The sequence below is a fragment of the Triticum dicoccoides genome, chromosome 1B (genome assembly GCF_002162155.2).
Source record: "Triticum dicoccoides isolate Atlit2015 ecotype Zavitan chromosome 1B, WEW_v2.0, whole genome shotgun sequence".
NCBI lineage: Eukaryota > Viridiplantae > Streptophyta > Magnoliopsida > Poales > Poaceae > Triticum > Triticum dicoccoides.
This window is the reverse complement of record NC_041381.1, coordinates 30385666-30391886: the sequence shown is the minus strand read 5'-3', so window position 1 is coordinate 30391886 and position 6221 is coordinate 30385666. Positions and strand designations below refer to the sequence as shown.

Sequence of the window (6221 nt, the reverse complement as noted above, 5' to 3'; positions counted from 1 at the left end):
ATATCGGAAACATGGGCTGCGCTAACATGCATTATTATTTATATTTTCTACTCCCTCGTTCCTAAATATAATTCTTTATAGAGTCCATAAGAAACGAGGCAGTTGTCTCCTGTGTTGGATTTGCACGGATGGCTAAGATTGAATGGGCGAGTGGGTCGATCCGTGGTAGGACCCGACTCACCAATCACAGGCTCCTCCCTCGTATGCCAATTCATCAAGCAAAAGAAAACAGAGAGACGGGATCCCAGTCCCTACCCAACCCTTCCCAAATCGGCGCAACTCCCACCCACGCCGCCAATGCATCTCCGGTGATGGCGACGGCGACGGCTGGTCCCGCGCCCACGTTCTTACACCCCAAGATGCAGCGGCTCGTCTCCTCTCCTCTCCGGTCTCCGCGGAGGAGCCACCCTGGTCGGGCAGCAGAGGGTCGCCGCCGGCTGGATCCTTTCTCTTCTCGACGGCCAAGCACCACCGGTTGGAGCCCGTCTCATCCCCCCTCTGGTCGCCGTGCAGCACGTTCGGGTCCAACCTCCCTCCCCCTCGACGGCGCCCGAAACCCTAGCTACCCCCTCTCTTCCACCCATGACCATGGCGAGCCCGCACAAGGTGCAGCAGGGCAGATCTTTCCTCCCCCTGTTTCTTCTTCTACCGATGGTGTTCTTCCTCTCCGCATCTGATGCGTGCGTGCGTGCGTCTGCAGGCACTTTCTTCCCATCTCATCTCCCCGCGTGAAGGAAGGGGCCATGGGGAGATAAGTTTCTGCAGGTACCTATTCAAGAGGAGGGCCATGGAGAAGCCCCGACGCCATGGAAGAAATCTCACTTCCTCGATTCAGTCCAGGGAGACGACGCTGCTGCTGTTCGGTTGAGTCATTTTTCCTCTCCCCGATTTCAACATGGACACCTGCATTTTCTCCTCTGCTACTTCAATTCGCTGCTGCAATGCCTGATGAGAGTTAGATAGATATTGGCATCTATGTGCTCCTTGCTTGCATTCAGAAATTAAATCGATTTCCTCTACTGGATAGTCTTGTGATCTCCTCTGCTGCAAAAAGTCTTGCCTCTGCTTGCATTCACTCTGCTAATATGTATTAGATGGTCATGTGTTTGTCCAACAATGCCTGCAAGTCTCGCGTTTGTTTTACCCAAGCAGCAACTTGTCGATGCTCTACTCTAGAATAAAGCCATTGCAACCCCTATAAAAGGAGTAGTCCTCCAACCCGGGGCGACTTTCCCATATTCCGAATTCAAGGGTTTCAGTAAACTACCCGCACCAGTTCATTTTGGCGGAGTGCGGGTTGATTTCTATTAACTATAGGGGGCTTTCTGCAAGATTTACTAGGCCGGAGCGCGTGGCCGGGCTCAGTTCATCTAGCTCGGGCTTTAGTCCTTTTAGTACCACCTCGTGTATATGTTTTAAATTCAAACTGAAAGCATAAAATTACGGAAAGAAGCGTATTATGACGGTGGACCCAAGGAGTCAATCCGTGCTTTATTATTATTAGGGAAAAATATATATATATATAGACAAAAGCAAAGATATAAAGTTTCGCTGGCGCGGCTGCTATCACAAACGCTCATTGGTGTGGGATGTGGTCCCTCCTCTTACCTCATTTGCATTTCCATGTAATATTTCATTTGATGCTTATTTCCTCTTATAGAGAAAGTTGGACCATGCTACCTGCGAGACAGCAGCAGCCAAGACGCCAGTCCAGGAGGAAGGGACCACCCGTGTTCGGCCCGAGACTGACGTGGAGAACTGTTGAGCTAAGGTTCGAACCTTTACTTTCCATGCCAGTTTTTCCCTCATTACTTGGTTTCAGGACGGCCAGTGCTGTGTGATGTTGTTGATCTACTCCTATCTTTTTTCAAAAATTGTATCCTTAAAATAAAAGGCAGCCGAATCACTGTTGCCCAGCCGTGGTGCGTGATGTTGTTGATTTTGCCGATCCACTTCTTCGTGTGCATATGTCGATGCAGACAGACGCGATTCGCTACTGGATAGTGCAGCCAGAGCGCGGGAAAGGAGATCTCCCCTGGCCATGTATGATGCTTCCCCCTATTCCTGGTCTAAATGTCATGGATTGCCAACGGTAAGGTTCAGAAACTCGTCCGTGCGCTATTGATACACACACAGTCCCTAATTCGGGCACGTATGGCCACTAGTGTCGTCTGTATGTGCTGTTCAGACGCTGACGCGTGAGTTCGCGTGCCCTAGTTTCGCAGCAGCCCTGCCTCCCTCCCCAGCCAGCCACCTTCTCCTCATCTCATATCCCTCCGTCAGCGGTCATGACGACGTGCAGGCGATCCATGCTGCTCCTGGAGCCGCGCTACTCCTCCCTGGCCCCCGGAGTTAGATCCGCCAAGGCAGCCGATGGGCACCAGCATCGCGCCCTTCTCACCGTGGTAGGCCCAACTCCTCCACACGATGGCCTCCTCCATCAAGGTTGCCGAGCTCCCTCTCCTCTTCAGCGGCCTCGAGGTTGACATTACTAAAGAATTGTGTGATTGGTACTGTGTACGTATGATGGTATTTTGAAAGTTTGAATGTGTTTTCTGTGTGAACTGATGATTTTGTTGTGTGTAAGTTCAGTTACTTCTAGACTTGCTCCTCCTACTGTGCCTCGCTTCCAATTCTCCACTTCGGCCTGATCCGATTCATTTATATACTGTGGCTGCTTCCTGTGAGGTTGGGAGTGGGGTATCGCGTATCTCCACTTCTCCGGCCGTTCGTTGCCGAGGTTTACTTCTTGAAGCTGCATGTGAGAGAGTTAGAATTTGATTTCTTTTCTGTCAAAACTAATTAGGCCTACGGCTTCAGTGGAATGGTAGCAGACTGATTGATGCTTTAAATCTCTTCCTGCGAATGTCTCCGTAGCTTATCTAGTAGTTCCATGTTTGGCCATGAGATCAATGACAAAAAAACTGCTTCTGTTCTCGGTAAAATATAGTTCTGAAGCATAGTACCATGTCTCCATACTTCTGTCAAATGTTGAGTGTAGAGTAAGAAAATAAAGGTAACGTGGTGCTCATGACCTATTTACTGTTTGGCCTGGGAGAGTTTGCAATTCACTTCATGAGAAAATAGAAGTGCACCATACTTGTTCAATAGCATCGGTGGCAGTAAAAGTGTAATTCAGTTTGCAATTGTTTTTGTGAAGCATTCTCCCTTGGCTAGATTAAAACAGATATGTCCCAGGTTTACTCCCTAGCTTGGAAGGCCCCAGTAGTAGCTTAGGTGGCAAATACAACGAGCCATTTCAGAAAAAAAGTGGCACATAAGTTTTTGAACGGATGAAGATAATTGTATTAGACTAAGAGCATCTCCAACAGCCGCGCTTCGCGCCACGCGTTAAAAATTAGTTTGCCGCGCGCCGTTCGGCTAGTTTTGCGCGGCCGCCGGCGCTGGCTCCAACAGTCGCGCTAAAATGCAGCGCGCGACTCGCACAAACAACATATACATTTCAAATAGAAGCAAAAATGATCAAATAAATCAACAATAAATAGTTCAATTTCATTATTATTACAACCCAAACAAATAGTTTATTGTTCAGTACAACAAATACTGCAATAAACACAACAAATAGTTCATGAACAATACAATGTCGAAAGCAGAAGTCATGCTCTTTGTCGTCCATGCCATGCCCACCACTCCTCAATGAGATCCTTCTGAAGATCATTGTGTGCTGCGGGACTCCGAATTACATGGTAGGAGGAAACAAAACAGGCCACCCTTTCAGCCCTCCGTCGCACTCGCACCGGATGTCCCAAGGGCTCATACTGTGAGTAGTCTAAATCTTGGCCACACTCATTCTCGATGATCATGTTGTGCATGATCACACAAGCATGCATGATGTACCAAAGCATTTTTTGATCCAAAAATCTAGCCGGTCCTCCCACAATAGCAAATTGGGCTTGCAAAATCCCAAAAGCTCTCTCCACATCTTTTCTAGCCGCCACCTGAGCATTCCAAAGAATGCATGCCAAATCCAAGTCTCCTGATCGGCCACCGCTTCAAGGATTATAGCGGAACCCTTTTTTTGGCCGTGGAATTGCCCATGCCATGCCTTTGGACAATTCTTCCAACTCCAATGCATGCAATCTATTGAGCCAAGCATGCCAGGAAAGTAGCGAGCTTTGTTCATCGTCAATAGCCTAGCGAGTCTTCATCACTGGGACGTCTCAAATACTCCTCGCCAAACGTTTACACAATTCCCATTTCAAAGCGCTTGACACACATGATGGCTTGGCACTCACCCATAGCCAAGTGATCATCAACTAGATCAGCCGGGATACCGTATGCCAACATAAGCAAACAGATTGTCACCTTCTGAAAGGTGCTATGCCTGAGCTCTCCGGCGGCATTCCTCCTTTCCTAAAAAAACTTGTCATGGCTCGCTAGTTTCTCTGCAATGCGCCTGAACAAGTCGGTGCTCATCCTGAACCGGCGATAGAAATACGACTCCGGGTATGTGGAATTCTCCACGAAATAGTGCCTCATCAATCTTTTATGGGCATCAATCCTATATGTCGAAATTTTCTGCCAACCCATAACCGAACCACCGTGCTTCGGTTTTTTATTGATATGCACAACTCTTCTTCGGAAGAAGCATACGAGGAACTCATCTACGATGTTCAATACTATGCTATAAAAACTACAATCAACATGCACCAAATTCATGAAGTTTGAGCAATACATACCTTGTAGGTGTTTTGTCGAACACCTTGCAGGCGCCGAGCGGTAGCGAGCACTCGGGCGTTGTTCGTCGGAGGACGGACGCGCGTGAGGGCTGGCGGGACTAGAGGTGGGGGGCGGAGAAGCCGCAGCGGCACGGGGATATGCCGGGGAAGCACCGGAATGATCGACGGGGGCACGGGCGGCGGCGGCGGCGGCGCGGCTGGATGGGGGGTGGGAGTTAGAGAGCGAGCGTGCGAGAGTCCAGCGTGCGGGAGCGGGCGCAGCAAATAAGCGGTGCGTGATTGTGTTTCGGCCAGCGCGCTGAACTACATAAGCCGCGTGCACTGTTTTTGGGCGCCCGCTGGAGAAACTATACCGGCTGCGCTCGCGCTAAAACGTCCAATTTTTCGGCGCGGCGCTAGTTTGGCGCAGCTGTTGGAGATGCTCTAAAGAGCAACGCCGCTCCGCTTTTGCCTGGCAACCCCCGACGGCGGCACGGATACCGATGGAGATGTGGAGATGGCGGGCTCCCTACACACAGCCGGCGGATCCTCCCTGATTTGTCACGGCAATCATCCGATCTGATCGCGTCACAACGAACCACAAGTGTTGACCAAAGTGTTTCCAGTCGCCAGCAGCTAGCCGCCGAAAGTTTCCAATAGACTTGATTGCTTTGTTACGCTAGTCATAGTGGGAGTAACTTAGGTAGTAACATGACACATCCAAAGACAAATTTGCTTATGTGGCATGGAATTAATGAGGGAAGATATGCTTGTGGTAACATAATATGTTACTTTAACATAACACACCCCGACAAAGGTATCTCAACAAATGAAATACTTACGCAAATAAATGTTAGAAGACCTAGAAAATTCTGGCAGGCCTTTCAACATGTTGCTTTCATTATTCTTCTTCTCCTTTTTAATTATTTTGACTCTAATTGATATGTTTGGACACAAACTCAAAGATATAAAGATGGGCATTGCACCGAGCTTCACGGCAATGCCATCCCAAAACCAATCACTCCACAACCCATACATTGTTGCCATGATTGCTAGATCATGCCATCCCACAAAGAAACCATGAAAACCTACGAAAAGAAATAAATAAGCATCCAAGTCATGCACATACACACACAACATGATGCATTCTTTGCATGCCTAGGAATGAATAGGAAACGACCAAAGACGGTGTGGTTAGTTGCGGGTCAATCGGGGCCACATTCCATTTTTTGGGAGACCCTCTTTAAGATGGGTCGCGACAAGCCTAAGTTCCTCCTTGAGCTTCATACACTAGTAGCTAAAGGGCCTATTGTCCCGGTTCGTAAGGGCCATTTGTCCAGGTAATTGAACCGGGACTAAAGTGTCGGTACTAATGCCCTAGACCTTTAGTCCTGGTTCTTACACAAACCGGGACAGATGGGCCTACATGTGGCCGGTGCGGCGAGCCCAGGCAGTAGGCCCTTTGGTCCCAGTTGGTGGCACCAACCGGGACCAATAGGCATCTATGCGTCAGCATTTCAGGGGCTGGGGTTTTTGTTTTTG

At 49.0% G+C, this 6221-nt stretch overlaps 1 long non-coding RNA gene across 1 annotated transcript; it reads left to right on the top strand.

The window, feature by feature from the left end:
* The first annotated feature begins 229 nt into the window (after positions 1-229).
* Positions 230-2342, top strand: LOC119300239. The gene is made up of 3 exons (XR_005146410.1): positions 230-606; positions 701-863; positions 1661-2342. It is a non-coding gene; the product is annotated as an uncharacterized LOC119300239 (long non-coding RNA).
* Positions 2343-6221: the final 3879 nt, after the last annotated feature.